Source organism: Triturus cristatus, chromosome 4_1, assembly GCF_964204655.1.
Source record: "Triturus cristatus chromosome 4_1, aTriCri1.1, whole genome shotgun sequence".
Lineage (NCBI taxonomy): Eukaryota > Metazoa > Chordata > Amphibia > Caudata > Salamandridae > Triturus > Triturus cristatus.
Genome location: NC_140585.1, coordinates 1,037,957,347 through 1,037,969,409, shown reverse-complemented (window position 1 = coordinate 1,037,969,409; position 12,063 = coordinate 1,037,957,347).

Below are 12,063 nucleotides of genomic sequence, written 5' to 3'. Positions count from 1 at the left end.
CTAGCTTGACAGTGCAGGGGTAGCCAGACAATTATGTGAGCAAAACTAGAGCAGGGTTTTGGCTCCACCCACATGTTGGGAGCCAGGAATACATGCTTTGATTGGGCAGATGTTGTGTGCTTCCACAAAAAAAATGCTTGCCCTCCACACAGCTGTGATCGTTTGGTTTATTTTTCGAGCTGCTTGAGCTTGAACTTTCAGGGGCACACACATGAGATTGTAATGTTATTAAAGTGTCTTAGATAACTAGATATTTTATGGTGATTTCTCTGTCAGCAGCACAGACGGGGGGAGGGCAGTCATTAACCTACATGGATAATTAGGTCTGACTTGACATTACAACTGTCACCTGTTCTTTTAACTTACATCAATATTATTCCACAGTTCTTTGCTTCCACACAAATGCATATCCATTACAATGCTATTATACTGGTAATGCTTTGCATTACCATACAACATTCCTTTCAAACCAGACCTATTAGCATTGCCAATGCTTGTTATAGACTCGGGATTGCAATGCAAAATACCCAAATTATGGATCCACAGAATGGGATCCAAAATCAATGAGAAATGCCCTTTTGATGAACTGGTCGAACAAATTTCTTTACGCTTTTTCACTGATACTGTTAATTCCAACACATCATCAAGTTCAGATGATCCCTTTAGATCATGATACTTCATAGCTCCAGAGTGAACAAGGCAATGGTGGTATCCAGAGCTACTACAGCTATCACTCAAACCTCACGAGACTACCAAAAAACAACCACCTCCTGTCCATGATGGAAGGCAAAATTCTGCATCCCATCATACAGTCCTTGAATTTAGCAGCATACAGTATGGACATTTTAATTTACCTCCATACCGATGAAGGTCCTAAAATAATTTTTTTAAAGCCCATCTACCAGAACCTCATATGCCTCCAAATGGAAGAGATTTGTACTCTGCCACATTGACAGGATAGGCCCTGGTAGAAAACTAAAAAACAAAAAAATACCTTTTTTGGGATATAGGGATATCACATAGACAAAAATCTATCATAAGGAGACCATCTGTAACCTTCCCTTGTGCCCCCCACCCTGTCCCTGCAGATATAAACGATCCAAATCACAGTACTTATTCGGAGACCACAGAAGTATCTGGGTGAAAGCAAAGGCAGGTCAAAATCAACACCGTTTTCCCAGAGATAGGGCTAAAGCTCATGTTGGTAGTCAAAAGGGCATGTATATGATCACAACCACAATTTATCTATACAAATTAACTCCTGTGCTGATATGTAACAGTTTAAATCCCCACCCTTAACCTGCTTTTGTGTTATGCCAGCACAATAAATAAAGAAGCAAGACATTGTAAGCGATTTCTGGTTACCCTCAGATTTTACAGCTATCTCCCACCTTTATTTTCTCCTACATTCACACACCCAGGGCGAGGGGCACCAACTTGTCGGCTGCTCCCTCAGATTCAGGCAATTTCCGTGGTTTCCTCAGCTCAGACAGCACAGACGACCAGGCTATCAGATCATCCACAAGTCTTTTTTCATCTCTTCGCGCATGTCTCATCCGCACCTCCTTTGCAGTTGCCCATTCGCAGATGTCTCTCAACTATGCCTTGTAGATGGGGATGTATGACTAAGGCATGTAATGGCAATACGCCTCTTTGTCAACATGAGACTCAGCATGACAAACTTCCCGCTTAATTTATTTTTCGCTTGGAATGGGAGCAATCCGAGTAACTCTTGTGCCCACACCATATGAATAAAAATCTGCCCTTTGGGCTCTACAGCGTGGGCACTCTTCTGTGCGTGCAGGATAAATAACATGTAACGTCTGCAGAGTAAGGTATGTCTGATGGACGAAGTTACATTGGAGGAGTTTAAAGCGTGCATTAGAGGTGACCATTCAGACCCCCTCATGTACCTTCACCTGTTCTTTAGCGACAAGGGTTTCTCCTATAGGGTATCCCACATTGCCTGTATAGGCAGCACCGCTCATGGCAGTTCAGCACACAGGGCTTGATAAAGGTGGGACATCAATCGGCGTCCCTGGGCAATATACAACATAAGCATCAATATATTGGACTTGGGAGGCTCTGCCGGAAAAGATGGCAACACCTGTCGAGTGTTGCTCAAAATTGTCATATATTGGAGATATTACCCATTACCCAAAGCGAAGATAGCCAACAGCCGATAAAACGTTGATCAACGTAAAGCTCTCCCATTAGAGTGCAACCCCCATCCTTCCAATGCTGTACCGACATGGACTCAGCAATACAGGAGAAGGGCCACACTTCCCCAAGAGGCTCATCCGGTGCATCGGGAGCCTGTCTGATAACCCGTGTAACAACACTCCCCCAAATAGTTGCAACGTGCCATATAAGGAAATGATGAGGGGACGCAGGATCCAAACATCAGAAGGTCCAGTAAAGGCCTCCTGCCATAGATGCCCAGTAAGAGATGCTTTTTCCAATTATCATCATCGGCCAACTAACACATTGCAGCTGAGCTGCCATATAATAAAATTCCAGGCGGGGAACCTCAAGCCCTCCCTGACTCCACGTTCCCTGTAAAGTGGTGAGCCAGACCAGTCTACGCTTGGAACCCCAGAGGAGGTCTACCACCAAACTGTCCAGCGTAAGAAAAAATTGCCAGGGGAGCCCATAAAAAACATTTTGCATGGCGTAGAGACATTGTGGCAATATTATAAGTTTAAATATCATGATTCTGCCTATAAGGGACAGACGTAATTCCTTCCAACACCTGATCGAGGCTCGTATTCCCTCCACCACCCTTCTGATGTCAAGATCCAAGAATGTTAGAGCCGTGGGAGTCAGGCGAACTCCCAAATAGTGAATATCAGCGGTCATCCAGGGGAGCCCCACCACAGGCAGCTTGTCTTCTGGCACTCCAATCAGCCTTCGCAGGGGGAATAGCTTAGATTTATTCAAGTTGATCAGAAAGCCCAAGACCTCCCCAAATGTCTGCATAACTTTAAGTAAGATGGGTGACAAGCCAGTTGTCGAAGATACACTAAAGCATCATTGGCACTGAGGGAGACCACATGATTAGTTTCCCCTAAGGAAATGACCCCACAATTGCATCTTGCTGTGCAGGGTTTCTGCCAACGTCTCAATAGCAATCATGAACAAAAGTGGTGACAGAGGGTATCCCTGTCGGGTGCCTCTGTATATTAGAAATGGATCAGAAATCACTCCCCCCGCCCCCCCGATCGTACCCTAGCATATGGAGCAGAATAAAGTAAACAAACCCATTGAATAAATCCAAGGCCCAAACCTAGCTTTTGGAGCACTTGCCACAGGCAGGACGAGTTTACAGAATCATATGCTTGCTCAATATATAGGAGTGCCAGAGCAAAGTCATCTGTCGTAAGCCGCGGGGCGTGCCACAGATGAGCCAGTTGTGTTAATTATGAAAGATACTGCACCTTTGGATAAATTCAGACTGTATGAGAAGGGGCAGGTATGGGAGGAGAAGCGCCACCAGAACACCGCTCAGAATCTTTACATCTATATTTAGGAGCGATATCGGTCTGTATGAGAAAGGGAGCGAAGGGTCCCTGCTGGGCTGCCGGTATCATGACTACTAGGGCCTCCCGCATGGAGGCCGGTAGAGAACCGGCATCTAGGGCCTCGTTGTACACCTGTAGCAGTTGGTCTGCCACTGATGCAGCAAACTTATGAGGGTTTTCCAGGCTTGAGATGTCCGATTGTGGAAGGATTACTTACTTCATAATCAGGCCAATCAGGGACTCCACAGAGTCCGAGTCAAGGCTCAGGAGTTCAACATCTGCATGGAAAACCTGCACAGCCTCCCAATAAGGGAATATAAGCTACATCTATACTTCACTAAGATGGACGGGTAATACTCCATTAATCGCTCATTGCGTATATAATAGGTCCCCCTTTGCCGTGTGCAACTGTAGGACAGAGGTCTCAGGGGCTTCTCGTCTAACCAGTCGGGCCAGCAAAGCGCTTGTCCTTTCCCCCTCCATATAAAATCGCTGTTGTTAGGGCGTATTGGTATGTTTTTCCTACGTATGCCAGTCTTCAATTAGGTCCCCCCGTATTTTGCACCTTTCCAATAACCTATGAAGGGGGGCGAGGGGAGTGCTGACTCGAACTTGCCCAGTTTGGACTCCTGGGCTCTGATGTCTTTATCCAACTGACATTGAACCCCATAGGACATCTTCAATCGCCCTCCCCCTCCGAGGACAACCTTCATGGCCTCCCAGTCAAGCACCTGAGAGGATGCTGGCCCACAGTTCACCTCAAAATAATGTCCCAGTGCATCGGTGACTGTCGTCACAAAGGGGGGATTCTCCAGAGCCTTCATACAAAGGCGCCACAACGGTATCGCCGGCCGGTCAGGTACACCACCAAGGCTCAACAAGACTAGCGAATGGTTCGAAAGGTATTGGGTGAGATAGGTGACCGACAACCATGGTCACCAGATTGGCAGAAATAAAGTAATAGTCTAAGTGGGTGAATGTACCTGTTACTGGGGTGTGGCAAGAAAACGTGTGTCCCGGGATGTCGCTCATGGCAGATATTAGACAAGTGCAGATCATCTAGCATGTCCTGGAATGCTCACGTGAGCTGGGGTTTAGTATGGACTCGGGGGAGGGGGTGCTCCTGGTCCAACATCCCATCCATAACACAGTTAAAATCACCTGTCAAGACCTTATACTTGGTTGGGTCAACGTACTTTCACTTCTGAGCAACTTTTAGCTCTCCGCCCTAAAATAACGCCTGACTGTACCCGTTCCCTGGTTACTAACTGTACTAAAGATATTTGTCCCGGTTGCAATTTCTCCCTCGCCAACCCCATTCAAGTCTACATACATTAACAGGAAATAGAACAAACACTTGCGCGACCTCTCCCCCTACTAAAATTTTTTAATTCCTCAGTGTAAATTGTCATTCACTCCCCAAACACAAACTGGACATTTTTGACCTCCTTCACGACGTCAAACCGGATGCTCTATTTCTTACGGAGACCTGGCTCCATGAGAGCTCGGGTCCTGATGTTGCAGCAGCTTTACCACCTAATTACGTCATCATGAGGAAAGACCGAATTACATCCTCTGGTGGCGGCATTGCTATCATTTACAAAAACTATTTTCAATGTAAATTTGGCACAGTGGATATTCCACATTGTGAAGCCGCCTTATTTAAGTTAACACTTAACCCCCACTTCACATTCTCTGGTCTTCTCATTTACCGCCCCCCTGGCCCGCCTAATCCCTGGGCCACATCCCTACCGGATCACCTTACCCCTTTGATTATGAATTCAAATAATTTTTCGCTGCTTGGCGACTTTAATTTACATCTGGACACTCTTTCCAACACCACGTGTAGCAACTTTATCTCAGATCTTGCTGCTATGAACATCTTCCTATGAAATTCGAGACCCACACATAAAGCCGGTCACCTCCTCGACCCCATTTTTTCTAACCTTCCTGGTCTTCACTGTGATCCTGCATTGCATATCCACTGGTCTGACCATTTTTTATCTAGATTCAATATCTCGATTCCTCTTACCTCTACATTTCTGTTTCACTCCCTAAAGACATCAAAAAGAAACTGGAAAAAATTTGACCGGAACGCTTTCAACCACGCCTTATGTTCGAACGCTCCTTTATGTGATTCTGATGTAGATATTCATTTTCCAAAAATATACACAGTTGGCTCTCAACTGCTATCGATTCCTGCCTTCCCCCTATACAGAAAAGATTTACTAATCACCGTCCCCCGGCCCCTTGGTTCAATGATACTCTAAAAATTGAAAAAACTAAATGAAAATCTCTTGAACGAAAATGGAGGAGAGACTACGCGCCAGAACTGAAAATGGCATATATAAAGTCAAAAAAACTCTACCATAACCTATGCAAATCCACTAAAGCTCTCTTCGTCTCTAACTCTATCACTTCCGCTGCTAATTGTTCCAAGACAATTTTTAGCTTAGTTAAAAAGCTTGCTGGATCTGAGACCCTAGCTATTCCTCCACCCCTGGAAAATTGCCAGTGTGAAGACCTTGCTCACTTCTTTAAACAAAAAATAGAGAAAATTCATCTTGATATTGCTAACACACATCTTTATAGCAGCCTCTTGACGACAACACCATCTACTACTCAGATGGCTCTTCTCCCCAGTATGAATGAACAGTCTCTTGCCGAACTTTCTGTTGTGCATGCCACCACGGTCCCCCTTCTTGATACCTGGCCACTTCTTAACATGGATTCTTTAACTCTCATTTTAAACAAAGTAAAGTCTGGCTCCCCTAACGACCCTCTACCTCCCTCTATACTCAAACAACTGGATCTCCCCCACATGCATGTCATCTTGAACGTTTTAAATTCCTCTCTTCGGGAGTCTGTAGTTCCAGCTCACTGGAAACATGCTATGGTGACCCCTCTTTTGAAAAAGCCAGCTGCCGACCCCGTCATTCTCTCTAATTACCGTCCTATTTCCCTTCTGCCAATCTTCTCCAAGATTCTGGAGAGTCATATTCACTTCCATTTTTCCCAGTTTGTCGAACTGAATAAAATTCTTCATCCTTCCCAATCCGGGTTCAGGTCCAATTTCTCCACAGAAACCACTCTATTGGAAGTCACAGAGAAGCTTCGTCACCATCTTGACAGTGGAGAGACCATGGCGCTTGTTTTGCTCGACCTCAGCGCAGCGTTCGACACTATCTCGTACCCCACACTTATCAAAACTTTGAGATCCTTGGGCATATGTGGCTCTGCCCTGGATTGGATCATCTCCTTTCTGAATGATCGTACTTTTCAGATCTTTTCAGCCACTAACAGCTCCAATACTCACTCATCCCCCCATGGGGTACCCCAGGGCTCCATACTCAGTCCTCTGCTTTTCAATCTTTATGTCAGGCCCTTAGCAGATATTGCTGAACAAGCTGGCCTGACTCTTTTTTTCTTATGCAGACGACCCTCAGATCATCTTTTCTCTCTCTTCCACTGACCCTAACTCAACATCTGGCTTACAACTAGGCCTTAGGAGTATCGCCTCGTGGATGAACCAACACCATCTTAAACTTAATGGTGATAAAACCGAGGTCTTAATCCTGGGAAAGAATAAGGACCTCTGGGGTCCACTTCATCGCCTACCGAGATGGGTGCCCTCCCGCAACCTTCTAACCATGTTCGGAATTTGGGCGTCTACATTGATGACTCTCTGTCTTGGCACCAACAAGCCGTTAGGGTTGCGGGCACATGTTTTACCATCTTGAGAGGGCTGCGAAAAATCATTTGGATGTTACCCACTGCTATGCAAAAAACTGTGGTCCATGCCCTTATAACCTCAAGATTGGACTACGGTAATTTCCTGCTTTTAGGTGCCAATAAGGCCGTAACCCGTAAACTGCAGTTAGTTCAGAACTCTGCAGTTAGACTTCTTTGCAAAATTCCCAGAACTTCACACATCTCTGGCTACCTCCACGATCTTCACTGGCTTAGAGTGGAGAACTGCATAAAGTTCAAAGCTTTGAGCTTTATGTTCAAGATAAAGTGGGGTTTAGCACCACCCTACCTGCATACTCTTGTTAGCCCCTACATCCCCACGCGTCATCTCCGTTCTTCAACTATTGAGAAATTTACGGTTCCTCGCTTCAAACTCGCCAGGATGGGTGGCAAGTCCTTTTCTTATCTTGGCCCCACCCTCTGGAATGCTCTCCCCTCTGTCATCCGCAAAGAAACTAACTATACTTGCTTCCGTAGATCCATAAAGACCTGGCTGTTTAGCCAGTAATCTTTCTTTCTGCTTTTCACCACTCTGTTCGCAGCCGTCCAGGCGCCGGGAAACCCTTTTTGGGTAGCTGTTGCGCCCTACAAATTCAACTATAAATAAATAAATAAATGTTTCATGTCCTTGTGGTCCAGGGTTAATCATGGCATTTCTTAAGGACCAGAAATATGTGTAGATCCAGCTCTAAATCAGAGCGGGTGTCAAGGTGCAATCATATGTGACATGCCTAGTGGTTAAGCATACCTGTGATATGTTCATCCTATCATGGTTCCTAATCCAGTAGCAAATAACAGTTATTAGTGTCCTAAGTTCAAACACAAAGTTCAATCTTCTCAAAGAACAAATCAATGATCGATGCAAGTTGATTATAGTTAAAGATTACTTTTATTTATTGAATATGAATGTTTTGTTTTTAATTATTATTTATGTTGTAAATAGTTCTTTTGTTTGTATATATTTTTTGCCCTGAAGAAGTCCCAAGGGGGACGAAATGTGTTGGCAGTCTTGCCCATAGCGTGAAGTGTTTTTATGAATTTTTTCAAGAAATAAACCCAACAATAAAAGAATAAAAGGAATCTTTAACTACAATCAACTCGCATCGATCATTGATTTGTTCTTTGGGAAGATTGAACTTTGTGTTTGAACTTTGGATACTAATAACAGTTATTTGCTACTCAATTACTGTTTCTGGAGTGAAAGACCAATGTGTTAGAAATTCATGTTTGATGGGTTGTACCTATCTTTCGCAAGACATATGAAGGTCACGTTTGGGTTCTTTGCGCCTAGGCTAACTTCACAATACTGTAGCTACTACACGTCGCTATAACTGGTGCTGGATTTTGCTGCCTTGACCTTTCTCTCTTTGTCTCGGTTTCCTAATCCAACCTGGAGATAAACAGGGAGGAGAAAAAAAGAAAGAGAACAACCTTAGAATAAATTATTCTGAACTGGGGGACGCCGCCATCATCATTGTAGGAACGAAATCCGGACAGTCAACATTTTGGGCATAGACATTAATAAAAACTAATCTCCAGACCCTCAAGTGTCCTATGTAAAATAACATCTCATCCTTCTGGATGTACAACATGATTCAGATGCTTAAAAGGGACCACTGGAGCCACCAAAATATGTGTCCCTTGTGCAAACCCAGAATTGGAGATAGCATAAATTTGCCCTCTCCATCGCTTTCTCGGACAAGGAATGGAGTCACCCCAGATAGGTGTTTTTTGCAGGTATGCTATAGCCACTCTAAAGTGCTTCAGATAGGTAAACAGTCTTGCACGTTTCTCAAAGGTGGCTATGCCTCTGACATTCCAAGAGATCAATTTGTTTATGGAGGCAGCCATTCTTCACAAAACATCCATTCATCACCTTCCCTCATTTGCATAACTCAGTCGCTCACACAGCACCGGCAGTAGAACCCAGTCAGTGCTCTAGGCATGGCCATTTGACACAGAAGCAGAACTAACATCCAAATCCAAACCAGACCATATGAATCATACCCCACCCACAAATACCCCCTCCCCATACTCCGTACCACCATCCCACCTCATCCGCATTCAGACAAGTTAAGAGGCAGAGAAGCTCACCCCATACCTCAATGTTGATAAGAAAAAGAGAAATGAAAGAAAACACCCAAAACAATATTCCCACCTCCGCATAATATTCCCACCTTCGCCCGCACAAACATGTGCTTTGCAAGAGGTTAGATAGCTGGGGAGGGCATGAGACTTGCGCTCACAGACTCCCTTCCCACGGCCAATTGCCTCTAGGTGGTAAAGTCCTCCCACCAAAACAGGTCACATATCTATGAGGGGAACCCCCCCTTCCTCCCATGCATGTATACAAAAGTTTTTTTTAACAGATGCTCAGTTAGGGAATGCATAGCAAATTATAAGTCATGTACACAGGTCTAATTTGCCTCCCCTCAAACCATCTCAGAGTCATCAGCCATCTCCTCCATAACATCTCAGGTCTAGGTCCGGCAGAGCCTGCCCAATTGCCTCAAAGTTCATCAAAACCGGACCACAGCCTCGGGCCAACGCTTTCTCAGTTTGATTCCAGTCCTCTAGCTGTTCCTGGTAGGCCACACCCTAATCTGGGACCACATCAGTTGCTTGCAAAGTACCATCTGGACAAACCCAGATCCTCTCTGATACTGCATTAGTCTCTTGATTTTTCCACCAGCTCTGTCATCTTCAACCACAGCCAGACCGGCCCGATGTTGTCTGCTGAGTGGACCCCTTCTGGGACCCCAGCCGGTCACAGGAGGTTCCTCTAAGGTCAAACCAGACACAGGTCTCTTCAGCCGTAAAAAAGAAAAGATACTTTTCCTTGGTGTTCAACCCTTAGTTTGACAAGGAAGAGGAGGGTGTATTTATGATTGAGTTCCCGAAGACACTTTTTCACTGATAGGAATGTTTTCCTATAATCTTGTACCCTTTGGGTATAGTCAGGATAAGTGGCTATGGGATGGCCCTCAGACAACAAATGCTCCCGTATTTGGGTGGTTTGTAGTATTGCATCTCTTTCCCATAAGTTGAGCAGCTGTGCTATAATTGCTTGGAGTGGAGCACCAGGACTAGGTGGAGGCGCAAGGGCACTGTGCGCTTGTCCAATAGTAAACATTTTAGAGAGGCGTTTGGGCACGAGAATGGTAGTGATCCAGACTTCCAAGAAGGGTTCGGCAGATTGTCCCTCCACCTTTTCTGGGAACCCCACAAAGCACACATTATTTCTGCGGGACTTCCCCTCAGAGTCCTCCTTACAATCATCCAGGCGAACTGCCTGTTTTGAAGATGGATAACTGTATTCTGGAGCATTTTGACTTTCCCTGTAAGGCGCTCACATTTTGTTCTGTAGTGGTCAAGCGTTCCAATACCATACTTAGTTCAGCCTACACTAGGGTAACACCTATTGTGACAGAATCAATCTTATGGACCCTCTTGTCCCTTGAGTTTTGTATCGCCGCTAGCAGATCTGCAAGAGAGAAAGCCACCTCTGCGTTCTGGGATAATGTCTCTCCACCACAATCTGAGTTCACCTCCTGGGCCCCCTGTCCTGAAGGAACCAGTTGTGCCTAATTGAGGATTTTGTTAGACTGGGCCATCTGATTTCCTTTCTCTTTCACCATCATTGGGTCTGGTAGAACACCAAGCACCAAAAAAAACAGTTTTGGGATGTTGGCAGGCACCTCGCCAGGTTCCTTACCACCACTGTGTATTTCTAGGCTCTTCCACTTTTCATACAGTTATATGACCTACCCAGTAGTCTTCTCCCAGCCTTGCACCTTGCACACCCCTCCTGGGACCTAAAATGTCGATCTCACAGCACGCCAGGCTCAAAGCGCAATTCAAGGGGTCCAAACAAAACACCCCACAAACGCCACGGAAAGAAGCAGTACCTGATGTCTCTTTATGTTATCACCATCACTCAGAACTACAGGCTATCCTTCCCACAAAAATCTCAGAGGTCAATGCAACAGTTCCTCCTTATTGCGTCGCTTCAGTGGCTCACTCTCAGAAGACCAGAGCTGGAGGTCTCCTCAAATATGAGCGTCTCGTGTCCTAGCTATCATGGAACTCCATGAGCCTCTACCATTTGGGGGTCCCCACCACTAGGGTCTACAGAGTTGGCACCAGTTCTTGGGGAAGGCGCTCTTACCACAGGAAAAAGTGGGGCCTCCACTCCTATCCTCCGCTGTCCCCCGCCACCCAATGCCATCTCCTCACCTCAAGCAAGCCGGTGGAATATGGCCTCCATGCCCCGGCTATCTCAACCGCGACTTAGCAGAGGGAGGGCCTTCTCCTTCAGGATCCACTTAGGCCTCTACCACCTCTCCCAGGTCAGCACTGACCAGGCCCCCTAACAGAACGACCCCACACGGCCACAATGCAGCAGGACCTCCCAGGCCCAGGAACAACACCAACATGCCCAGAGGCCGGCACCTCTCCGCCGCATGCAGAGGAGCGCCACTCGTTATGGTGTCGGCACTTCGCCCGCAGGCCCTCTTGTCACCGACCCACTGCACAGCTCAGGAATGCAATCCGCTCCTCCTCCACCTCCCACAGAATGCCCCCAGGCAAGTCAGGCCGACCAGACCCGCAGCCTCTTAACTGGACACTGACTGGCCTGGCATCATGTAACCCAAACAGGCCGCGTACGTCCCCAAACTCCGCAGGGAAAATGGCGAATTCCTGCTTCCCCAACGCCCCGCTGATAGCACCGCGGCCAAACTGCTCCGGGTGGCAGGATAAGGCTTCCTAGCACACCCCAGGGCACTGCCGT